This window comes from Atractosteus spatula, chromosome 4, assembly GCF_055471065.1.
Source record: "Atractosteus spatula isolate fAtrSpa1 chromosome 4, fAtrSpa1.hap1, whole genome shotgun sequence".
Taxonomy (NCBI): domain Eukaryota; kingdom Metazoa; phylum Chordata; class Actinopteri; order Semionotiformes; family Lepisosteidae; genus Atractosteus; species Atractosteus spatula.
This window is the reverse complement of record NC_142709.1, coordinates 66,111,578-66,138,003: the sequence shown is the minus strand read 5'-3', so window position 1 is coordinate 66,138,003 and position 26,426 is coordinate 66,111,578. Positions and strand designations below refer to the sequence as shown.

Below are 26,426 nucleotides of genomic sequence, written 5' to 3'. Positions count from 1 at the left end.
CCTTCAGTTTACATTATTTTGCTTTGTCAATGCCTTGATTAGAGTTAATGTTAAATGACCAGTTAAAGGTGGTCATTAATTGTAGAGACTCTTTAAGTTGCATTCCAGTCCTGTAGTTTACTGATATTTGCATATGCCTGCTCATTGATTTTGCTCTTAGAAAGACATGTTCCACGCTGAAAAGAATTCCCTGGTTTATTCAGTGCGGAATAAACCTTTACTTGTTTCTTTGCAGCCTACGCATGCTGACAGCTACTTACTCGAATGAGATGTTCGTCAACCATCCTTTTCAATACAACAGAGATGGATGAAGTGCACAATCCGAGCTGCGTCTTTAATTGTTTAATGAAATACAACCTAGGAATATAGGGGATGAAATTGTTAAATTGGGATCTTGTGGAGACAGTGAATGCTAACTATAATTTAAAGGGTGGTAAAACAACCAAACTATGTGGTGTTATCCATGACATGCATGTTACAGACAACCATATTTCGAAATGACCTACATGTAAAATATTATCATGGGCAACATTAGTTTTTCCCCAGTCTACATGAGAAAAATGATCGGCGACATTAGATACAGAATTGCAAACATGGCTCGTGACTTCTTACTTGGTTTGTGGGAGTACCGGCTTGAGGGGATATCGTTCTAGATGTCGACTAATCTACGCAAAGTGAGGGAAACAAATGGCAGAAGTGTAAGGGACTGGTGATCATAATGCGTTATGCTTTTGAAGTGTACTCAGATCCAAGAGAATGCGGACTCGGGTTTACAGTTTTGCAGAGGTTTGCAACTTCAGATGAGCAAGAGTTTGAATGAGAACATTCACAAGAAACAGACTGAAATAGAATAAATAGGAATGGTAAACTTTTTTTAAACAAGTAAATCAAAGGCTTGAAAGCAGTGGCCCAAATGAGTTAATTATATTAGTTCAGGGAAATATAGGGATAAAGGCTATAAAACAAATCTTATACCTGTAGCTTTATATTCTAGCCTATATATCTTTGAGCCTGTTTAACCCACAAGCTCCAAATGACTCATTGTACATCTGATGCTTTCATTACATGTCATAAACCCTCCAGCCTTATAGCGGTTTTGTTACAGTTCTGACTGAACCTTATGATATAAAGAATGCTGTCATTTTCACCATGACAAATCAGAGGAAGGGTTTTGGCCCATCTAACATATTTGGATGCAAGTAGTTAAGTGGTCTGCGGATCTAATCTAGCTGTTTCATGAAAGAATCCAGGGTATCAGCCTCAGGAATATGGCTGGGTAGTTTGTTCTAGACTCCCATAACCCTTTTCATGGTTTAAAAAGACTCCCCCCTTAGTAGTAGTAGTAATAATAATAATAAAAAACTTTATTTTATATAGCACCTTTTAAGGGTGGCTTCTCAAAGCGCTTTACAGGATGAAAACAACAATAAATAAGAATACACAATTACAACATATAGAGGGGACCGTGGATGGTGGTACTAAGAAAAGCAGAGGGGTGAAGAATGGAACCAGTTAAGTAAAGGCTTTCGAGTCTGGATTTGAAGGAGTTTAGAGAAGCTGACTCTCTGATATCCTTGGGCAGAGAGTTCCAGAGCTTGGGGACATAACAGGACAAGGCCCTGTCACCCATACAATGTAGACGGGCTTGGGGGACAGTAGGGAGAGCAGAATTAGAAGAGCGATTAGTTAGTTTCCACTTCGTTTCTCCTTGTTTGGTTGCCATTGTTGATTATTCTTAATGATCAAATTGAAATTAGATTGCATAAAATTCAATATACTGACGTTTGTGGAAATAAAACACTTGAGGATATTTTTAAAAGTTTTGAGATTTTATTTAGGCACTCGTATGTTTATCTAGAACATGACAAAGGATAATTCAATTGACACTATAACATTTCTCCACTAGCCGCTTACCATGGACTTGAAATGTACATTGCCAGATGTGATGAGCTGTTTTTGCACTGTAACCCAACCCTGCAGTTCTCGGGGACTTTTCCTGGCAAAACTGGTTGCTTGTGCCCCAGGTTTTAAATTTGCAGTTAATTGATCTGCAGTTGCTTGCCTGTTTTGTCTTGCACTTCAAATTAATCCACGGGTATCACTGTTCCAGAGTGTGTGCTTCTGCCTACTGTTGCCCTGTGCTGCTGATGTCTTTCCTTTGTAGTTCCATACTGACATCACCTTAGACACCATTGTTTGTGAAACATCAGCAAGTTGAGCTGTCTTGGGCATTGAAGGTCTTGCCCAGCATGCCCCAGCAATCACCCCCCCCCCCCGCCCCTTCAAAGTCACTGATGCCTCCTGTTGTAGCTTTACGCATGAGGCACGCCTGTATTAAAAGCCTTGGCTTTGATATACTTGGTGACCCACATTTTCCTAAATGATTAGATATTATTGATTGTCCGCTGCCTTAATATCCTTCTATTAGGTTGTGCTCTATGAAATGGGGTTTGCTTTCTTCACTTTCTGATGAAGAGTCCCCTCGCCATTAATTTGACCCTCAGAATGAAATGTAGGCACAGTTTTCGGAACAGAAAAGTTGGGAAATGAGTAGACCCAGCTGCAATAAAGCTCTTGTAACCTTCAGCGAGACAGAGTGGTAGTTTTTGCAAAAGTTTTTTTTGTCACTGCCTTTACCTTCCTGTATTATAGGCCTCTATGATTTTTCCTTTTAATGAGAGATTGAAGTTTCACTTGGCAGGAATAAAATAATCTTGCTAATCTAAAAGATGTTTGAAAGTTGCGCGCGTGATGAGGTGGGGAGCTAGTGTTCTGCATTGATAACTGAGGAATAACCACTAGTGCACTGGAGAATGTATGCTGAATGCCTGGCATTCCACAGCAAGAGTTCATCAGTTAACTGCACCCAGCAGGCCTCGGGGGAGGTGAGTGGCTTTCTAAACAAAATACCTTGTCTAAAGGGCTTATACAGAGAAGGCAGGCAGATGCTTGGTTTTGTAAAGCAGAGCCTAGAGATTTGTTTTTCTCAAGTTCCATATTTGTTCATAGGCGTTGTGAATTGGACTTAATTATTGGTACTGTTTCCAATAGGAAACTGCAGAGCTCCAACAGATGTCTGGATACAGTTGCGTATATCCCTCAAAGGAAATAAACAGTTGTAAAATTGGTTTGTTCTCTGTACAGCATAGAAGGCTTCTGTTGTGAATATTATAGTAATGCGATTTGTAATTCCCGGTGTTATGGTTAGTTTATTATTGGGGAAAAATGCTACAGTCTCGCAGCTTCTAAATCCACATACCCAAAGTACATGCTTTTGTTTTAAAAATGCTCTGCTCATTACTTTTTAGATTAAAAAGGTAAGCTTAATGACTGCTCCTTGGCTGTAAATAGTGTTATGGTCACTGAATACTGCTGTTTCAGCCGGCTGAACACAACATTAAATGGAAGGTGAGAAATATAGATTTAATATGTAACTGTACAAAAGCATGAAGGTTTTCCTCATTTTTTCAGACTGGAATTTGAAGCTCATCCGAAATAAATACTAGTTCGTTGTCATGATTTATCCCTTCATTGACTGGTTTTGTCTTCAAAGCTTCTTCTGGAAGGAAAATTAAGACTTTCATAAACACGAGGGCATGGAGTCTCCTTCTTATGCTTGGCAGGAACCAAAGATGAATATGTCTCATTGTTCCTTTTACTTTTATATTTCAACCTTCCTAGTAGTTTGGAGAAAGCCCACAATGGAATAAAGCTCCTTTAGACGCAAAATCACACATTTACTCATTTGTATTACATTTAGTATTCCTAAATGTACATATTGTTATATGTATGCTGTTAATTTGCTGCCTTGTTGGTGAAACTCACTTACTGGAGTCCATGTCATCACTTATAGGTCAGATTGTGTGTTTTGGTCTCTCATGTAATCAGTGGAGCCACAGAACTGTAGATGTTATTGACGTCATTAGAGAAAACATTTCCTTGCCTGACTCTACCCCACAATCTCATGAGAAGCATGAATGGTCCTTTTGGTTTAATCCTCCTGCTTGTGTTTGTTGCTCAGTTCAGGAAGCGACAAGCATTTTTTAATGCATTGAGAATTCCTTACGTTGGCTTAGTTGTAAATCTTAGTTTTTAATACCAGGTTTAATTTTAGATTAACTGTCTTACCACAACAAAGTGCCCTTTCCTCTGAAAAATACCAGCTGTCCATTTGATGTGTTGTCAGATGTACTCCCTGGCTGTGCCAGAAATTGCACATGGTGAAGCTTGGTTCACAGATTGTGAAACTACTCTAGAGTATTGGTACCCCTTATGGATTTTACTTAGGAACCAAAGAACAGGTCTAATTGTTTTAAATACTGGAAATGCAACAAGAAACTTTGGAGATCTGTTAACTAAATAGTGTAACAAATCTTGCACATGCTTTTTTTTCCTCCTTTTGAAAACTTACAAATGTATTTTATTTTTTTTTAGCCAGTATTACAGGTCTGTTTTATTGAAGGTTTTGTGACTGAATGTTAAAATGCATGAACATGATTAGTGGGGAAAAAAGGATTATTGTAGTGTTACTTTGTTGAATTCCTAAGAATTTACTGAATATTAAGGATGTATATCAAGACGGGAGAAATTAAAGCATAGTGTGAATTAGTTTTTAGACCTGTTTTTTTGTATATGAAGGAAAATAATTGTATTTTCTCTCCTGACCGGTTCATATATATTAACTTTTCTACTTGTTTCAAAATCCTTACATCCAAACACCAAGAACATTATTGCACTCTCATTATTTTATATCTGTCACAGCTCTTAGTTTCACAGTTCATTGTGTTGATCAACTCAGTCCATTTTCTAAGAAATCTACTTAACCAACGTGGGAATATTGTAAATGTTCAAAACTGAAGTTTGTACAATGTCACCTTTTGTTTCATTTAGAGTTTGAAGTTGCTACTACAAATACACAATTTGATCTTCTGCTGTGTTTGTGTAATTTGAGGTCATTTGCTGTTTGCAGCATTTTTTTGGTGACTGTTACTTTTCTAGGTCATGCCTTCCCCTCTTTACAAGATCACAACTCTTGCTTGTGGGAGCCTTCCTATTTTGATGATATTCTGTCTCACCTTGTGCATGGGAATATTTTGTTTTCTCTAAAATTTTAAATTGCAATTAAAGTTAAATTAAAGCAGTCATCTCCTAGGGATGTTTAAATAGCATTGCAGTGTGCCTAGTGAAACAAGTGAGCAATATTTGTGTCTTTATTTTTAAAACCAGATACACATCAAATTTAGACCTCGGCAAGTAGAACACTCACTGTGAAGTGAAGCAAAATTGCACAGATAACATGAAGCTCGAGGTGGATAACTCTACAAACAAGTACATTTGTAGTTTTTAAAGAACATGATGGTAGTGGAGTTTTAACTAATGCTTTTACAGGAAGAAGAAATAAGCCTGTTAATATCCCCATCATAGACAATTGTTTTAACCCCTTTAGATATGCAATGGATGGCTGTGTTCTACCATTCAGTTTCCTCCAGTCTGTCAGCAGAACTTCTAAGCTGTTGCAGGGGGAGAAAGTTGAGAAAAATTTCCTTATCCAATACACAATATATAAATAAGCCCAGCTAAGGAATTGAGAAAGAAGACCTGCTTGCCACTTCAAATTTCGGAGACGTTTTTCATTCGTTTATTTACAGTGTAACTGGTTAAGGTAATTTTGTTAAATCTGTGACGGACCCAGCTATTCTGAAAAATACACATTGGGGAAAAGAATTACAAGACCAAAGAATAAGTCTTGAATGGGCGGTAACAGTAGATACATCACTCTGAAGTATGTTTAGCACTGATTTCTAATTACCCATTAATTCCTTCAATGTTTGTGTAAGCCCAACACTTTGGGAACTGGAGGAAACTGAATGCTAGAATTTACTGGTGCGATGTAAAGGAGTACACAACATCTATGACTGCTCTTTCCAACTGGAGTATACTGAACTCCACTTGGGTGGGTCTTGTGCACAGTTACACTGTTAATGTTTAAATGTTGTTATTTCTTACAGGAGAAACATTCATGCCTTGGGCTGTTGACTTGCAAATTGTTGTTACCTGTCTGGTTTTAAAATATGAATCAGCACATATCTTTGCTTGTAAATGTCGGCCCTTGTCAAGAAATCTGAATAATTCCCTTAATTGTAAAACGACCGAAGATGGTGTTTACCCTGTTTTAAGCACTATGTATAATTTTGTTTATATGTTTTTTTTCCTCTCTCCATGCATAATCAGCAGCTTTAGTGCGTTTTGGGAGTCTCTATGGTTTTGCTGCTCGGCGCGAATGGCTGTTTTTGAGCACAGCCACATGTGCACAGGTTAATAGCTGTTCATGTCCTAGTGTAAGCAGATGTTTTGGTGTTTGTGAGGAAAAGTCCTGCTTATTCATTATGACGTTTGGAATGACATCGCCACTTAGGAAATCTAGTGCTCCTGAGGGCAGATGAATTGCTGTATTTGCAGTAGCACTGTAGCATGTTCTCTTGAGCTTTGTACAGTTGCTTGGCTACTGAGTGCATTGAATGCATATACTAGAAGCTACAAGCTTCCAGGCCTGCCTTCAGTACAGCACAGGTGGAATGACCGTGCCTTTAAAATTGGTTCACTATCGTTTAAACTAATTTACAAGGTTTAAGCCTTTTTTCACATGTGTATGTGTGTGTGTGTATATATTAAGCTCATACTGCTATTCAAAGAAGAGCAGTGTGCTTGGAATCCACAACCCACACATTCAGATGTGATATACAGTTGTGAAAGTGGGTTTGCACCATCTAGAAATTAATTTCTGATTTGAATTGGTGTGTTTTTCAGATGCTATGCAAGCCTGCTGCCCTTGATCTTCTGAATATGAAGGATTGCTACAGGAAATAAGTGTCTCAAGGTGACATCAAGTAAGAGATGTGTGTGCATTTGGAGTTGCTGCATTATAGAATGAAGGAAGGGGGGAGGGGGACTGCTGTATAAATGCAGAGGTGGAACAGCAGAAGTGTTTTCCCTTCTGCATCGCAGTGCTGCTAAGCAATTTCTCAGCGATATTGAGATTGGTATAGCCGTTCTTTTCAACTCTAGCACTATCATTTTCTTTGGTAAGTTTTCAATGATCTGAAAAAAAAGTTTCAATTTTTTTTGATTCTTTAAATGAACTACTAGAAATTCAGTTGACAATGCTATTACTGATCAAGTAGAAGTGTCTTAAAAGGTGGGCGGAAAGTTAATTTCTTGAAAAATTAGTGGCTTTTTGCCGAAAAAGAATATTGCAGTACTCACGGTGCTCTGCAAAATGTAGTGCTAAACAATGTGTACTAAAACCCGACTGGAATATTTTTAAACCCCCTCCATATCCTTGCATGGCCTTACTTTCAAGTTAATTCCAGTCAGTCTTCATTTTAATGAGGTGAAATGATGTAAACAGAAGATGATCTAGGTATTGCTAGTTGGATTATTCCTGTGGCATTCTGTGTTTGTGTTTATGCCCTGCAGAATGTTCGGCCTTGGGTTTGTAAAGCAGGCTCTGCTCACACTCTGAAGTGGAATAAGATGCTCAGTCAGAACAAAATGCCCTTTAAAGGCAGGGGTGGGTAAGCATGGGGCTGGAAGGTTAGTATGTCTGCAGGTTCATATTCTTACCCAGCTCTTAGTTTAAATCAGCTCATTAAAGGCTCAAGGGGGGCAATTTATCTGCCTCTCCCAGCTCTTCAGGTGCTTGTGTGTTGAAGAGACCCGGAAAGCCTGCAGGGGCAGGATTGCTTAGCCCTGGTAGAAATATTATTGCTGTCCAACATCGTAAGATCAGGTTACTGAGCTGCCTTTGTCACGTTATCACTGCAAGAGAGGAGGGAGAGCAAGTATCTCTCACTTTGATTTTTGAGAGGCAGCTGACCACTCAGAATGAAGGCGACTCAGGTGTTCACCCAGACTGATACCTTCGCCTCGTCAGTCGGGCCTGGTGTAGAGCTGCTGTCCACACAGTAGGCTTCTGTGATTCAATTGAAATGTTCCTCAGTTGCAAGGGAATCATCGCCTTGGGAATCCTCTTGAAGTTCACGTCACAATATCCCCTTGGTCGTGGGGTGTTTTTTTTTTTTAGAGCAGGCAGTGCATGGAGTGTGTGTCTGCTGCATGTTTGCCTTCAGAGAGGCGAGATGCTAGACTGCTTGCTAAGATCAAGCTAAGTTTTTGTTAATTGCTGTTGTCCTGTGGTTTTGCAGTTGTAAATAAAGCATCCGTCTCGTTTGGTTGTGGTGCATGTGCATATGCAACCTTTGCAGTTTCTTGGGGGAATCCATTTTCACTTGTCAAGCTATGTGGGTTATGACGGGCCTCTCAACACTGTGATCCAATGTTCTAAAAAGTCTCTGGCGAGGCAGCGGGAAAAAAAAGCAGCTCTTATGACCCATCAAGTCAGCAATCTCATTCTAGCCTGATTTGATCCTTATTTCATCCCAATCTCTTGGAAACTGCAGTTTCCCTGCAGTGCCATTCACACTGGCTTTCTGCACACTAATTAAATGTAAAAAACTGCAGATTGTGTGTTGACTTGTGGATTGGTGGTTTGTAAGTAGTCAGCCACTCCAGACATGTCTGAGATACTAATTGAGGATAGTTTGTAAATGCCACCTGTTCATTCTAAATTGTTTTATAAACATGGGCGTATATTGTATTAATCTATTGGTACAGATCCATAGGTTTTACATCATGGACAGTCTTTAACAACTAGCTTTTTACTGAGTGTTACCACTTATGTTAAATGAGGATTATCTTTGGCATATTTTCAGTTATTAGTTTCAATGAGCATTTAAAATACGTAGGTGATCTGTGTATGGGTACCAGTATAGAATAACTGTTTTTTTTTATCTAGTCCCCAAGTCAAACCTTTTTATTATAAGTTGTGTACCCCAGAATGATTCTGCAGCTTTGGTTGGAAGTTCCTCTCTTTTCCCCTAGAAATAAAAGCACTTTTTCAGAAAGAAAGTACACCTGTGGGGAATTGTATACCAGAGAACACAATAGTGTCATTGAAATTCTCACATGAAGTACAGCATGAAGTTTAACGTACTGGTTTCTGTGCCCATTTCAGAACAATTATGGGATATCCTGTCCTGCTAAATGAGCTAGCTGATGGCCTTTGTCTTACTCCAAATATGTATTTTCTTTTGCTTTAATCCAAAGAATCTTTTTTTCTTTTCCTCCACCCTTATTTTTCTCAAAGATTCTTGTGCCAGCAGAAAGACATGACTTTCAGTAGGATCCCGATAGGTGCTTAGCTCAGACGATGATTAATCAAGCAAAGCATCTGTTAAGACTTTGTGTTGGACTCCTACTACTGCTTTTCCACACAAATGAATCCTTTGATATTATGTAAGAATTCTGAATAATACTAAATGACAGTAGTTCAGTGCTGCATAGTCATGTACTGTACAAAGGGTTGCATAGTACGTGTAGGATTTAGTGACTAAATAATTTTTTTTCTGATTTGAAACATGAGTCATTAAAGCAGACTGGTAATAGGTACATCATACTTAGAAATATAATGATTCGTAATTCCATTTATGTAGCACTTTCCGTACTGAAGCACTTTACCTATAGTAGGGGACCCACTTCATCCACCAGTGAAGTGGGTGATATGCAGCAGCAAGTATATGTCAGTAGTTCTACACAGCAGATCAGCAAGATATTGCTTCATCCATCGAGTTGACATTTAGATCACATTGAGTTCAAAGTGGAATCTACTTTGTGTAATATGGTAAAGAAGTGTTCACCCGCTTTTCCTCTTATTTGAAGAGTGTGAGGACTAACAAAATGTCAAGTAAATTCAGTTTATTGTTAAGGTAAAAATTCACTCGTGCATCATATACAGCTGTAGCAATACTGGGGCTGCAATTTAGATTTTCTGTTTGACAGGATACCATGTTTTTTTTTTCCTGTCGGCAGGTGGCTAATGTCTTGTATTTCCTTACATCACAACAGTTTTAACAATGTGACATGAGTGCAGCTGGTGTTGCTTTGACAATATGGACAATACCCATTTTCAGAGCATAATTTCTGGTCTTTAAACTCCTTTAATGGGTGACTGCTTATTGACATTAGTCTGGACATTGAGTACTGCTTTAGTTGAAAGGTTGTTGTCCAAGAGTAAAGAAAATACATTATTAGAATGATTCTGCTTGTCTATAGTTTGCCCTTTAAGGATCTGGCAGGTCCCTGGATTTTAGTGAAATTTTTGATTTTGTGACTACAAGCCTGCATAACAGAGTTCTTGAAACAACTGGTTTTGCAGTAAATGCTGCCCCCTCTGTTAAGAATAAATGCTTGTGTGGTCAGCAAGACCCTCTAAATATTAACTGAGTATTCTACCAACTGCATGTTTTTTCCACCCCTAAAGTAACAGACTACTGAAAAAAGGGAATGAGTTCCTGATGCTAGCTTCCAGGTATGTACTGGCGGCACGTCTTGTTGACTTGATCTTGTATAAGGCTGCCTTTTCTGTTTGTGGTTCTAACTTGTTTTCTGAAAGTTACTTAATGAAATGAATGCAGGTTTAGGATTGCATTTCCTTTGTAATGCTGCTTTTCACCGTGAAACCAGTCTGAGGTTTTCTTGTGCAAGATTTTGAATTGCATTGGAGCTCTCGATGTGGTGGGGGGGAAGCACTTTTTTTTCTTGGAAATATGCTCATAATTCTCAATTCTTCCTGATTACGGTCGTTAGTGGCTGAGCAGGATCTATACTGGGTCTTGTCTTGATGCTTCCAGTACACCAAATGCTGTTTGTTCTTGTTTAGAAAAAGAGGAAATTATGGTTTGACTCTTGAGGAACTGCTGACATTGTGCAATATGATCTATAGATCTCAGAACTGAAAGATCCTTTGACCTCTGTAGATTTCTTTCAAAATTCCCCCTTTCAGAATGTTTTCTGGCATTTTTTAAACTGACAAAAATCAATATAATTTTAGTTACAATTTGTTTGGGGCATCAAATCAATTGTAGTTTAAAATGGCACCCTTGTGTTATAGAAAAAGTGCTGTAAGAAGTTATTAGCCTGAGTAGATTTCTTGTACTTTAAAAAAAAAAAGAAAATTCATGCATTTGTTGAAATAAAAGCTTGGTGTATTGGCTGAAAGAGGGATGTATTGCTTTAACAGTGCTTTTGACCACCTGTATTTGCCAGCAGTCTTCAAAACGCTAATCTGTTTTATGAAAAGACAAAAAATAATTTGGATGTTTAAATGTTTTTTTTTTTTTGAGGAAATGGACCTAAACGATTATTTGAAGCCATGTTTAGACATGGGGATTGCGAACAGGAGTCTGCTTTTGTATCTTTTACTTTTTATGTATAGGTGAAGGTCCAGTGTGATATTTTTAAATGCTATGTGCACTCCTCGTTGACATTTTTTTTTTCCCATGTAATCCTCAGTATAAGCTTACGCTGTGATTGTACGCCTTGGGGCTTCGTAACCATATTGTGCCCCTCTGCTTTCAGAATTTTCTCCAGTTTTCCACAGCGTTTACCCCGATTTAAGCAGATGTAGCTGGAGTATTATACTTTTATAAACTTTTTTAGAATTATATTTATAATGTGTTGTTTGAGATTAAGATTTAGCTCGTACCAAAGAGCACCAGAATAATCAGCAATGGAATTTGTAGAGTCTGTTTGAGCATGCTTCTGCTTGCTCAGGGTTGCCTGTTATGGACAAGATGCCGGTGCACAGGCCCTCTTTCGCTGAATGCTAACTAGGAGTGGCTGGTCTGAGGAGGCCAGACTCCAGAAGTGTTTTCCCTTTCTGGAAATCTGAGCCTTGAAGTAAAAGTTCTGCTGCATGAATTAGTGTATTTCACTTTGACATAGGAGCCATAACCTCATACAGTGGTTATAAAGCAAATGTGGTAAACATTTCAGATGGTTGTCAGATCATATCTGAATGCATTTTCTATTCCCTGTTGAGAAGTCAGCTCAGTTTTCGTTATTAAAAGTAGCCACATCTTTGTAAATTTGCATTTTTAGTAATTTTGCGACCTGCTGAATAGTTTCTATGGGAGATTGTTCTTTCAGAATGCAGGTAAGCTTGCATTTCTTGAATTGCATCCTCTTTTCTAAGTATTTTGAGTTACGTGCATGAATACATGAATACAATTTGTACTTTTGAAAGTTGTAACTGAAGAAATGCACAATTAAAAACAGGATGAGTTCCCCCTCCCCCCAATTTGTAAGGAAGCTTTTTTTTTGTTGGATTTTTTTTTACCCAAAAAACACTTCTGAGTTGTTATACTTGATTGGCTTCCACTTCTCTCAACTGGGTCCATGTGCAGAAGGGTTTACAGTAAAGTAATCTGGATTTCTCATCCCTAATGGTCTTGAGGAGTAGAGGTTTGCTTGGTCACATAAGCTTTTTTTAGAGGGCTTCAGCCACAGGTCAGATTATTCCCCAACTCTCCAACACTTCAGTTCAGTGTTAGTCTTTGCACTTGCTTTCTGCTGCTTACAGAATATGCTGCACTGCAAGATCAAGAAAACGGATCCAGTGTCACAATTTTAACCAAGACCTTCTGGTCTGGCTTTTGGTCCTTAATCTGGCCTACAGTTACTGGTAACTGTTAAATGCTTTGTGCTGTCACATTCACATGAAAGGTGCTTTTTAAGAAGATGATTGCAATGGATTGATGTCTAAGATTATAATGCGGTGCTGTTTTTCAGTACTACAGTTGCTCCTTGGTCCTTTGCCCTGATGATTTCTGAACTACAGATCTGAGATTCTTTTTACTTATGATTGCTGCATGAAGTTGAAGGTTTCTTTTGGTGGAGTAGGTTTATTTTAATCACTTGATCATGGTTTTTCCTCATCTGTTGTTTATATAGCAGTTTGCTATGAAAAGCCACATTTTTCCAAAACTACAACTTTCACCTGGTTTGCTTCTTTAAAAGATCTAAATGTTTGTAATTATGCTGAAGGCATATGCTGTTTTGGAGTGTACAGTCAAGCCAGTTCCTTGAAACTGTGTTTTCCAAGAAACGGAGCTAATTCTTGTGACCTGAGAGGTTAGTTTGACTTTGCAAGTTACTCCTCTACGCTTGGAAGACCTAGAATTATGTTGTGCTAAAAGTGGAATGTATAAATAATTTGTTCCAGTATTTTAAGACCGGCATGTGGCGTTTCTCTTGCTTCTTTTATGCCAAGCACAAAGTTAAGCAAGTGCATCCTAACCAAGATGGGTATAAGGAAACCAGCCTGGTTTAGGTTATGGCACCAAAGTTTTTCAGCACACGCCTTTCTTTAAATGCATAGCTTGCAAAATTAACACACACTAAAAGCAACATTTTATTTTACATTATGTCCTGGGTTTGGGCTGTTGCCTTGTCTTCTTGAATAAATGACACCGCAAAAGCCCATTATTCTGTAGATGATTAGTGCATTAGTCTCTAAAATGACACCCGTTGACTCTAGTACTAGCTCCTGGTGTGAGGTTCTGTTATGTTCTTGGCGGGGTGCAGTGTGAGCACTGAAGGAATCTATAAGGAGAGAGAGCTATTTTGTATTTAAATGCATGTGCACAAATATCCAGAAACTGTTTTTATATATTTATAGGAGATGAGACTTTGGTTGTTCACTTAATCCAGTCAGCACCTACAGATGTGCCACTGATAGTTAGAATAACTATATCTTTTCTGAGTAGGATTGCACCCTCCAGGCCTTTTGAACTAAGGTAATAGCATTACCTGCTATTAGAATTTCTTTTGCTATTTCATAGATCATGCTGGAGGGAACTATATTAGGACATTGGTTCACTACTTAACTTAAAAAGAAATCGCATCTAGTTTTACAATCATTCCTTTATGTCGGAATACTTGCACTACAAAGTAACATCACTATCAAATTCACCTGTCTTCCTGTGGGCTTTGGGGGCTGGTTCTCCTGGTCAGGTCTTGGATCTTTACTCCTAGATTAATTCCATCCCTTTACAGGAGACTTTGATTCAGGACAGCCTTGGAGTTCCTACTATTCTACTTTTAATCTTGTTGCTTTTCAGTCTGCTTTCTGGTGCAGTTTTAGCTTTTTTAATGTCTGTTTAAGTAAAAGACATTAGATGATACTATAAAATGTAAAGCAGTCTGAGAATGTAATTTGGTATGTTGCTGAAACAAGGTTTGCGTATAAATATAGCTGTAGTGTCCTACATTGTACGTGTGCTGTAGTAAGTAGCTTGGTATCTGGATAACTTTGTTTTTCACGTTTTGCATTGATGGTGCTGGATTTGTTGTCAATTAGGCATTTCTAGTTCTTAGGAACAAGTAATAGGTTTATTCCATGCTGAAAAAAAGAAGAAAGAGAACACAACGTTTCGGCCGTGGAGCCTTCTTCAGGTGTCACCTGAAGAAGGCTCCACGGCCGAAACGTTGTGTTCTCTTTCTTCTTTTTTTCAGCATGGAATAAACCTATTACTTGTTCCTTTGCAGCCTACGCATGCTGACGCAGCTACCCACCTGAATTTCTAGTTCTTATACACTGAAATGTTAGTTCAAATTGTTTTATAATGGTAGTTGTTTTCCTACAAGGTTCTACAGTAAATTTTATTTAACACATTTAATGGTCGTTTTGTATATAATGGTGGGTTTTCAGACCTTTCTTGGACATAATCTGTTGAAAGAATGTGTTTGTATGTAAAGAATGTTTGCAGTGTTTTTCTCTGAAATGATCTCTGAATGTAAACTGAATGCTGGTAAGTGTGAATCTCATGTTTCGTTTGCATCATTTACTCAATGGATGATGGAGTTTTCAGTGGAGTGCAATCGTGTTTATTTTGTTTTATTTTTGATAATGGTCTTGGGTCATTCAATACTTTCTAGCTTCTCCATTAACTCTAAGATTTTAAAAATTCTTGCATTTAAAATATTTTTACATATACTGTGATATAACTGACAATTAACACTGAAAATGTGCAGAAAATGGCTTATAGATCAGTTTACAAGAAATAATTTGGGATATGTCCATCATACAATATTTGATTAGGTTATTTTGCTCTTGTATTAGTTAATGCATTGGTGTTTTTTCTGGTGATTTGAAAAAAACACTTCGGTTTCTTGCGACATAAGGAAATGCATTTTCTGGTAATGTGCCTTTTTTAATTTTCCTAGGAGTTCAAGTTCGGAGAAATGGAAAAACAACTCTTTTTTACATACACATTTCATGTGTGTGGCGATTCCTGCCTTTGTGTAACATATAAATGAAGAAGGAAATGAATGATCTAGTTCATTTGACTACAGCCTTTTCATATAGGACTAATTTCACTCGTTTGGATTCAGTGCTTTTCTGTTATGGAAAGAGTGTGAAGAGTTTCTGAACCAGTGTCTAAAATCATTAAACCGTAGTCTTCCACACCTCTATTATTCCCCTGTGATATTGTAGTTCTTGCAGTTTTTTCCCCATTTTTGTGTTGCTGTTGGAAGAAAATGGCAAACAAAGTCCAGTATAAAGTTTAAAAGACATGATTCCATTTTAGGACATTTTATGTTTTACACTTTAAATTCAGATCTGCCTTTACCAATGAACTCTCCATTGTGTTTGTTGAATTCCTATTTTTATCTGTTTTTTTTTCATCATTAACCACTTACTGGTGTAATAATTCATGTTGAGTTTGAACAGGCAGCTGTGTCGCCATGTGAGCTGCAATAGAACTAGTAGAGATTACTTCCAAACTGAAAAGGCAAATAAAAAATGCAGTTGTTGAGCCTTCTTTGCTTCTTGAGGTTTCATTTATTGTCTTGATTTGAGAAACCTATTTTGAAATTCTGTGTTAGATACGTTATTAGGATAGTAGAAATTGAAGCAGGAGTTTTTAGCCAAGCTAAAATTAATTATTAAATTCATGTGTTCATCTCTCCATTAGTAGACAATCTTCTGCTTAGTACCGGTAAGGCCAGAGCCTGACGCAGATACAAGTACCTGGCATGGTACAAGGCTGGACCACAGTCTGGACAGTACAGAAGCTTGTCTTGTTGCAGCAGTGTGTAGGGATGCAAGGAGTCACAGCGCAATCCAGTGAAGGTTTGAGATGAGTTTAATTGTAACAAAAATGGCCACTTCTGGAAAACGCTGAAGGAGACGCACATGAGGTGTATTTCCCACAGTGCCCCGAATTGCAACAGTTTTACAGAGGTTTTTATAGGCTGAGTCCAGCCATGTTATTCCAAGGGAGTTGGAAAGGGAGTTTAAGAGTCCACTTTCTACTAATGGCCCACTGGCTGTTCTTAAAGATATTGTCCTGCCTTTCAGCTATTTCTGTGGGGTCGCGTACAACAGAAGGTGTCCGCTCTGAGACTCTAAAGCCAGGTTAGGAGACCAGGTCAATGACCCCAGGACAGAGCCAGATATCTACAAGTGAGCATTCATTCGGAATCATTTTGGTCATGATTGTGACTTTGGGTTGTGCTGGAGGGACACAATCCACTCAAGCTCCACTTTAAGAAACTGCAACTCCAAAGACATGTAATGGGGCCCCACTTTAAAATATCTTGATTGGGTGGAGGTTAAATGTTAAGTCATTAAGAGTGTTAATCTATGGGGACTTTTCTATTATTTATTTAATAGTTCTGTTACTGAGAGCACTTTGTACTTTTAAGTTGAACATTAAATAGGCTGCCTCAGAGTGGCTTGTTGGAGATTTGTCAAGCCATAAAGCACTTACAGAGTCAAAGGACAGTCTAAGTATTGGCTAGCTTATTTTTAAAAAGCATGCCTGACAAAGTAATTTCTTTGTTTTTCTCTGACTTGTGCCTCTGAGACCAAAAATAGTTGGTCATGTTTGATATACTGTTGAGTTTTCACTCATGCTGTTGACACAGTTGAAAAGCAGTCAGACAAAGGTATTTTTGTACTGTAACTGGAATTGCTGCTGTTTGACAGCGTGATAAGCTGTGGTTTGACAGAAGGCTATTGTGGACGCGTCTTTAACTCGTCTGCGGCACACAATGTGGTATTGTTTACTGCGTTTAGCACACTCCATCTCCATTTTAGGGCTCAGGCAGTTGTAACTTTCTGCTAGTTGTACACGTCTTTGTTTTTCTGTGTGCACGCGCTGTTTAGCATTCTGTCAGAGTGACGTTTATGCAGGGAGAATGTGGAGGGAAAAATTCTGAACTTGAAATTGCTCTTGAAGTTTTAATATTGTAAAGGTATTGTACTTAAATGCCTTAGGTCTGTATCCCTGACGTGACCGAAACCTTTTTTTGTTTCCATTAAGGTGCGTGTTAATATAAAACAATATTGTGCTAAATTGCTGTATGTTCAGAAGTTCAAAGGTTTTTGGTCAGAGTTAGCAAGCACAAGATACCATTACATGTTAGCCTGGTCTTTTATGCCAAAAATGGATCAGTTGGTAATCTTTCTGTTCTTGGAATCCTTGTTATAGTGATTTTTACTGGGTACTTCCACATTCTGTCCAGCCTAACGTGTTCCCTTTTTTCAGTTCAGTAAAGTGGGGGAGAGGATTAAACAATATTGAGAAGTTAAAACTTCTTATGGTTTCTGTTCTCTTGTAGGGGGGATGAGTTGTTTGTGCAGTGTGGATAGTAAGCTACTGTTCGCAGAACCCTTCGTAGTCATTACACATTCTCTGTGTTGGTTAAAGGAGCCTAAATACACTGCAAAGCTTAGCATAGTAGCCATAAAAAAAGGTCTGGGAATTGTTTGACCAGAACTCATGGGGAAAACTGTACATAATGTACTGATATCGGATGCTATATGAGCATGACTTGTGCATGACTTGTGCATTGTGCTCTTCTTGTGCAGAAATGAGTACCTACCCTGTACAGAAAAGTTTCTCAAACAAGGGAAAAAGTACCTCTCAATGATATGATAAGGTGCAGGTCTGAATATTCTTTCTGTAGGTAATGCTGCTGTCATTTTGCTAACTGGAAACTGGCATCCAGTTCTTGTAGATTAAAGCTCTTGAGTAACTGTCCCATGATTTGCAGGTCGGCTTGTTCAAAGCCTTTTGCATTATTACAAAGCTGATGTTAAACTGGATTGAGACGCCATTACAAAGTTGAATCAGTGTACTGTATATGCAGTAAATAATTGATAAATATTATGTACTATCTTGCAAGATGCAGTTAATACTTATCTTAATAACCCTACAACATCATACTGAGTTGCTTAGATACAACTTTTTCCTTGCGCTCATCATATTAGAGGAAAAGGATCTAAATTGTTTTGCTCCTTTGCTTCTCCAGCATTTCCCATAACTGCCTGTTGTCCCACAGAGCGGGCATTAGCTTTCCTTTTCCTAGTTCTTTTAGGCTATAAGCTTTCACAAAGTATAATTCCAGATGTTTTAATCTGTTATTTTTTGTGTGTTCTGTGTTTTGACCTCCCAACTTGTATGCAGGGGCTTTTGGGAATTTGGAACAAGCTACTTGGCCGTTTTGTTGAAGCTGATACCCTGTCTTCTTTCAAGAAACAGCTGGATGCGATCTGCTGATCAGTCAGCTACCAACTACTGAATGAGCCAAATGTCTGCTGCCATTTGTAATCTTTCTTTATGATTTTTCTCAGTATAACACTACAGTGAGGAATCCTACAGTATATTAGAAGCCGGAATACCATTGCCTATTATAGGATAGGAGCCGTTTGAAATTCCTGGGTTGTTTTAATCTTTGACATCCAGATGGCTGCTTTGGCCTCCTTTCAGATGCTCTGAAAAGTGTGGTGAATCACTCAGCCCAATGTTTGTGTTCTGGCAGAGGTCCCGCCCTCGGTGACTCACTCTCACTGATATCTCGTGGTCATGACAAGTGCCTGCTCCAGTGGTGGTCACTCTGCTTTCTGCTTCAGTGATGTCTCCCGATGGCGCGTCGTGAGCCCTTGCTGTGGTCTCTTAAACCCCAGTATGAATTTTCTTTCATGAATGTCAGTGCCAAAACTAGATTGTTCTCTCAAGAACTGAATAACGTACCTCATTTCCTCCTTTTAATTAAAGACTTAAGTTATGGGACCTTAAAAATACCGTTGTTTCTGTTTATTTGTCGTTGATCGATCGATGTCTACGCTCAGGTCCTCTTTGTCTTAAGAATGTAACATTTTCTTAATTTAAAACTCTCCCGACGCCAAAAATGTGACACTTGAAGGCTTGTAAAAGTCTTTTTTTCCCCTTTTCAACATAGGCTGAAAAGGGCATATCCACTTAATTACCTAAAGCTTAAAGTATATTTTAGGCATTAAATACAAAAGTAAATGCAACTAATTTTCTGTAGTGCTATGTTCACAAATAGAAGTTTACAAAGTATTTTAAAGTATACGTGTATGAGTAACATAAGTAGTCCTATTGTTAATATGACCAGAACTGATAGTTTTCCACCTTTAAAGGTGGCTGCGTTTAGGTCTAACCAAACGTCCAGGTTGTCTTGTGGTTAAAAGCACATGAAAAGGGAATGATCTGCACAATAGAGACATTTATGAAGTCAGGGTCTATATACAATGCGTTTATATAGGCCTAACTTTTAAATATTAACAGAAAACTTAGTGTTGATACAACAAGGTCTTTATCAGTAAGGGAGGCTGTTAAATATGCCATATAGCCACCTAGCTAAGCTAGTGAACAGATGTGTGGTTTGTAATGAAATGTTTACATAGTCTTTGCTGTGTTTTATTTCTGGATACAAACAATACCACATCTCTAGAGAACAACATGTCCCCTACAGCAGTCGACACAGTGGCATTATCTTGGATAAAAACATAATTTTTGAGTGTGGAACAGATCGCGTGTCAAATTACTCAACTGCATTTCCTTTGTAAAGGTATTTGAGCCATGCTGACATCCGATGATTTCACTCTTGTTGTGGATTAGTAGGACTTTAAAAGCAGGGAAATGCTTTGAGAGATCAAGCTATTTAGAAAATCTTTTTAATAGCAGATGCTGAGTAGGAATGGACTATCTAGTGAAACCGTGCTGATCATATGATTAATACTTTGTAATGAAGAAATGGGCCCTCTTACAAATGATTTTCTGTTTTAGTTTGCCAGTCCACTGAATGGTCTCTGACACTAGGAATAACTTTACAACTTCAGATTCATTTGCCTGTAAATACACTAAATGCTATCCTTATTTTGCCCAAAAGCAGTTATATTTTTAGATATGGCCTTTGTATAGGGCCCTCACTGAAGTGGTGTGTATCTGTATGATTGTAATGATTTTATTGTCCCCTTAGGATAAATGCCATGTCTGTTTTTATGGTGTCTTTTATGAGAGGACAGTTCTCCTTTTTTTTCGGGCGTGACAAATTTTTAGCTCTACTTCGATCCTGTTGCTCCCAGAGGGTGTTTTTTTTTTTTACTGAACAAAGGCTTATCTTTCAAAGGCTATTATTTTTAGAAACGTTGGCTTCCCTCCAAGGAAATAAAAAATTATAAAAGAAGGACATGCAACAAAGCAAATTTAGTTGGCATGTCTCTTGTCTTTGACTGTGGCAGCGCCAGCAAGGAAGAGGAGACCAAGCTGGTTGCCGTACTGATAGCTGAGCAGCCTGATGTGTAATGCACAGCCCTCCACTACCACATTCACACAGGTTGTCACTGTGTTCCATTCAATCTCAGCCTTTCAGACAGTAATTCTGTAAAGGCAACCTAGTGTGACATTAAAATAAGAATCACATTCAAATAGTCTCTTATTCTGGCATCCCTTCCATATTTTTACACTATTTTTCAACTCCTTTGCTAAATATGTTCAGTGTAACTTGTTGCAAATTGCTTGTACAACATGCACAAAAAAGTGTACATAGCCCAGATCAGTGTTCTATTTGTCTGCATTCAGGTAAATTAATTTGCAAAACAGAGGGGGAAAAAGTGTCTTTCTAGGATGTTCTAACTGAGTTTGAAAGTCAAATAGCAGTATTTTCTGTACCATCTCATTCAGATGTCAAGAGATTTACATTTTTCCTAGAAAAAGACCTGATCTGCATTTAAATTAGATGGGCTTCACCTCTATCAGGTTGTCTCAGAATATGCCGTTTTCACTTCAAAGCCTCATCTGACACATTTCCTTGAAATTGGCTTTGTTAAAACCAGCACAGACATGGTCAATGAATTAAAATGCGAGAAGCCCTGATTTGGGGTACCTTAGAAATGAAAACCTCTAAGAACTTTCACACCAGTGTGTGCTGTACAAGGAGGACATACATTTTTTGGTGATTAACCAAACAGTTAAGGTTGGGTGTCTCAGAACCCACGTTTCCCGTAATCATTCTAAATGCTTGAGTTTTTAGGGGTATAGATGTACTTCTCCCTTTAAGTTAAAATAGATAGATAGATACTTTATTGATCCCGTGAGGGAAATTGCAGTGCAACAGCAGCTTAACACACACAACACAGCCACAGTGTAACGAATTATATAATAATAGTACAATACATACAATACAATACAAGAGTTACTCACAGTCCGGACGCACAAGAACAAACTAGAACAGAACAGTACACAGAAAATCGTATCACACTCATATCACACATATGAATATAAATATAGATGTAACTATAGATATAAATATAAATGTATTGCACAGGTCCCTGGCATATATTGCACAAAAAGTGGTTGTAAACGGGAAAAAGAAAAAGAAAGAGAACAGATGTAGCAGTAGATGTGTAGATGCGTTTAGTCCAGAAACAGGTCACTGTCGATGTTGCCTCTGCCAAGACGCAAGGTGGATGCGTTGTACAGTCTTATGGCAGACGGCAAGAATGACCTCCTGTAGCGCTCCCTGTCGCACCGTGGATGAATCAGTCTATTGCTGAACGTGCTCTTCATTCCTGCCAGCCTGTCAAAGAGGGGATGGGAGAAGTTGTCCATGATGGCCTCTAGTTTGGACCTCATTCTCCTCTCAGCCACTACCTCCAAGGAGTCCAGGTCAAACCCAATGACAGAGCTTGCTCTCCTGATGAGCTTGTTCAGCCTTTTGGAATCTACTGCTCTAATCCCAGAGCCCCAGCACACCACTGCGTAGAAAATGGCACTCGCTACCACCGACTGATAGAACATGTGTAGCATCTTACTACACACATTGAAGGACCTGAGCCTCCTCAAGAAGTAGAGTCGGCTCTGTCCCTTCTTATAGATGGCCTCGATGTTCTTAGACCATTCCAGTCTATCGTCGATGTGCACTCCCAGGTACTTGTACGAGTCCACCATCTCCACGCCACTCCCATGGATGTAGACAGGAGTAGATTTGACCATTTTCCTCCTGAAATCTACCACCAGTTCCTTTGTCTTCAAAATACTGCCCTGTCTCCCTCAGGGACATTCTTTCCCTCTTACTCCGGCTTCAGCAGAGGAAAATAACACTGCCACCGGCTGCCCACACTAATTGCTCAATATGCCATCCTGAAATTCCAACATCCTGCCCATTCTCTAATAGTCTATCAGGCTATCTCATGCATTCATGAAAGAAAAAGTGACTTTGCAATAGTCTGGGATCAGGAAAAACCTTTAAACAGCTTTATGAATCCTGCAGTGTTTTAGAATATTACTCTACTTGGGTTTTTTTAAGTATTTAATTCCAAGTGCAGCTAGTTTTTGTTTTGGCTATTGAACTTCAGAGAATTGGTTGGAGTCAGTTGACCTTTTAAAGTGTGCTTTGAGTCTCTGTCAAAGTCCACTGTACGCCCAAGTGTGGTTGGGCCACTGTTCTACACTGGTGTATTTTAAGTGTATTTCTACACTAGTTCCATTTTATTTACAGCAAGAACCCGGAGTAGACATTACTGCATTACTGAATTTAACCTAAACAGTGGTTTTAATGCATGATCTTAGAATGTGGTATAGCTTCTCATTTACCAACCAGTGTGCTGAAGTAGCAAAATAATTAGCTAATGTATTGCCCTGCTAATCCAAATGCAGTGTATTTGGCTAAGTGAGTGTTAAATAGTTCATTTCCATGCAGATTATATAGTATGTGAATAGGGACCTACCTGTTTCTGTGAAATAAGGTAAATGTCTTTACCACAAATTTCAGTGCTCTGAAATTTCAGATAAAAAAAAACTGCTCTTGACAGCTCAGAGCACGCATACTTGCACTGAGTCACATTTTAGTTTCCTTTCAGGGAAACTTTCCTTTCATCGTTCTGTATTATTTCCCAGTCAGCAAGAGAGCCGTCTCATGATTGGTTTGAACTGATCCATGTATTTCTGGACACCAGGCAAGGGGATGGGATTCGTTCTGAGCTTTGCTGTGTACATTAAAATGACTTCTGAGCAGGAGTGCTTAGTGGGAAACAAATTAGGAGAACGGAAGAGGAAGTCTTGCAGTACCCAGCTTCTTGTTGTGCAGAAACGCCCACAGCCGGTGACCCGTGTGACTCAACACTGTTTACGCCTAAACATCTGAGCACCAGCGAGCTGACCAATCCCCCCCTCCCCCCTTACACATGCTGTACTGATGTTATCGTTAGGCTTAAACCTAAGCGGCCTCACAATACTGTGTGTGTCTGCTGGCAAAAGAAACTTCAGCCTTAATCAGAATGCCTGAAACAATCCCTGTTTATAGTCACTGAGCCATATTCAATTTAGGAATGCTGATTCAGGTTATCCGTCATTCTCCTGCTTTTAAAGTCACAAGTGAGTCGGGCTATTTTTAGAATGGAAATTCAATGATTTTTTTCATTACTCACACAGGAAAGAATTGGAAGCTTTTTTTTTCCATTGGCATTTCATATTGGTTCGGCTCTCTTTTCCTATGCATGAGTGTGAAGAGCACCGACTACCCTGCAAAAATCCTAAGCTACAGTAGTACACGGATACAAGATTCGAGTTCCAAAACCCGTTTTTATTTTTAGAGCACATCACACTTTCAGAGTAGGCTTATTCCTGTTTTAATCTTTACAAGTGTTAAGACTTCTTTTTTTATGTACCTAAACAAAAAGAAAAAAAAACATTAATCCTTGCAAAATGTTGGTTTCTTAAATCGGCTTCTTTTTGTCAGCTCATATCTTCTTTTTATGTAATGTTCTCAGTTAAAGAGCTGTAATAGCTTTTGATGTGCTGTCTGTATGTCCCTCCCTATCTCTGTGATAAGTGTAAAAATGAGCTTTTTGTGGTGTCTTTGTTTTTATTTTGATCATGGTTTGAAATATCAACAACAGGCATATTTTTTTACAGGAGCGTGAGCAGAAAATATCACCTCCCCTTCATAATCAAACAATCCTGATGCAATTCTTACAAGAACAACCCCCCCCCCCCTCCATCTCCACCAGCTCATGTGAAAATCAACACTTCCCTCAGCCTTCTCATTTTAAACCACATCTTTGTTTCTAGAAAAGCTTCAAGTATGTGTAAAGTGCCATCTTTTGAGCAAAACACTTCCACATTTAGAACTTTATGGGACCTTGACGAATGTGAATATGGACGCTTTCTCTTCTCTTGGAAAGAGCGAATACTGTGTTCAGTTGTCGTGGAAAAATTAGCAAAGCCCAAAACCATCTTTTCAGCTGCTCTTTCAAGGAATCAAAGGTTCCTGAATGGTGGTTTGCTCACCTTTTTCATTTCTGGTGTGGTATCTGTAGTACTCTCGGTGGTTTCCTCGTGCTCTAGCTGCCAGTGCAGTTGGTTTCTTATAATATGGTCTCCGAATAGCATCAGGACAGGTTGGAATTATAATCCGCTCAGCAAGCTGGCCTGCCTTAAAGTCAGTTTAGTTTAAAACCTCTTCATTGATTGATAACCCCCTTCGTGCCCATTCTTTACCTGTCTGGCTTGGCACTTAAAAGTGCTTACAAACAGTCCGTTTGTTTGTGGAACTGCTCCATCCTTTTGCAGTCTTAATAGTGTGTACATACTGTAAATGTGTGTGCATATATAGGGCAGATAAGCTTTTACATGTCGGTTTTCTACAGTTCCATTTGGAAGTGTAAAAAATACAGTACAAGGCACTTGCATAATGCAATTACACATGATTTGTCAATATCCTTCATGTTCTGGTAGATTTTAATTTTGGCCCCATTAAATTCTAGGTTGTAGTTTCATCGTTTGTGTATGGACCCTGTGCTGTTTTCAGACTTTGCAAATAATTGAGTAACTTAGTTCTGGTAATACCTGTGGGGTGTTGGGTTGAGTGCAAGGCATTTCACTAAAACAAAGTCTCACAGATGTTATCCAATGCAGTGCTGCTGCTGAGATCAAATAGCAGTCAAAACCTGTTGCAATAGGTGCTAAGGGAGAGTGCAGGAATCGCGCTGAATACCAGAACAGTTTCCTGTGAACCTAAAGTTTATTCATTTTGTACATACAATCTCTCTCTATATACAAAAGCATTATGAAACTCCCATGAGACTGGCAAAAGTGCAATACCGACTTCATCTGGACATAGTAAAAGCCTGCTCAGTTCATGATAATCATGTAAAAGTTTATGGAGCAGAATTCTTGAATAGAAATAATGCAGCAGCACAGGAATAAAATAATCGGAAAGTGCTTGTGATCTGGTCATTGCAGCGGCCAGTACCGGTGTAGTGTTGATAAGATGTGGGTTCTGGAGGTGTGGGAATGGTCAGAAAAAGTCCAGGTGTTCACAGGGAGCCTAGTGCTTTTCAGAGGTCCAAAGGTAGGGGCCAGATGCACAAAGCACAGCTGGAATCATCACATAGCTTCTGTTTAGAGAAGATCTGTTCAAGATTCCTTTCGTTTTCTGTTTAATGTGATATAATGCAGCTTCTAAACCAGGTTCTTTTTCCATTACAGTACTGTCTCGACTTTTGTGTTTTAGGTAATCGGGATAGTTCTGGATGACGCTTGTGTGGATGTAGATAATCAGTTAACGGGGCATATTCTGTTTCAGTCCAGGCATAAAACACTCGCAGAGTGGAATCTTTTGCAAATTATATTAGAAATGCCAAAGGAATTATGTGGCTGGCCAGAGTGGCTAGAAAAGTTTGGTCAGAATACTTTTCATCCAATAAAGTAAACTTTCAAAAAGCTTCTCTTTTAAAAAAACAGGATTTTGTTTGATTTTCTGTTTTGAATCAATGTGCCAGACCTAGTTCACTGATGATGATGGTGAAGCAGTGGATCCACTCTACTCTTGATACAGGGGTGAAATTGTAAGCTGTTTTCTACACAAACGTGGATTAAAATTCAATTTAACGCACCAGCTTGACATCATTCCATAAATTCTTATGCAACTACGGAACAATCCCAGCTGATAAGATGAGGAGGAAACCACTCTCTAGTGCATAGCTGGTTCTCTGGAGTTGAAGGAACTCTGCATATTCTAAGGCACTTCATATTTATATTTAACTTCATTTTATATTCAGCCTTGACTCACCTGATCTACGCAACTGACTGATATTGGTCCAAAAGGTTCTGGTTTGTTTAAATATCCCCATGTAGAGTATGAACGTTTTGAGTCTTCCTAAGCGCAAGTTAGAATTTGAAAACAACAACAGCAGCATACCTCTGACATCA

The 26,426-nt window shown here is 38.7% G+C and overlaps 1 protein-coding gene across 3 annotated transcripts in view; it reads left to right on the top strand.

Annotated features, from left to right (window-relative positions):
* pik3cb (phosphatidylinositol-4,5-bisphosphate 3-kinase, catalytic subunit beta) overlaps positions 1–26,426 on the top strand; it is a 73,093-nt gene that overhangs the window by 10,074 nt on the left and 36,593 nt on the right. Inside the window, exon 1 of one of the 3 annotated variants that reach the window (XM_088913311.1) lies at positions 6,816–6,887. The exons of the other annotated variants lie outside the window; for them this stretch is intronic. The gene's annotated coding sequence lies outside the window, so the exon portion shown is untranslated. Of the gene's footprint in view, positions 1–6,815; positions 6,888–26,426 lie in introns of those variants that run through there. 3 annotated transcript variants of the gene reach the window in all.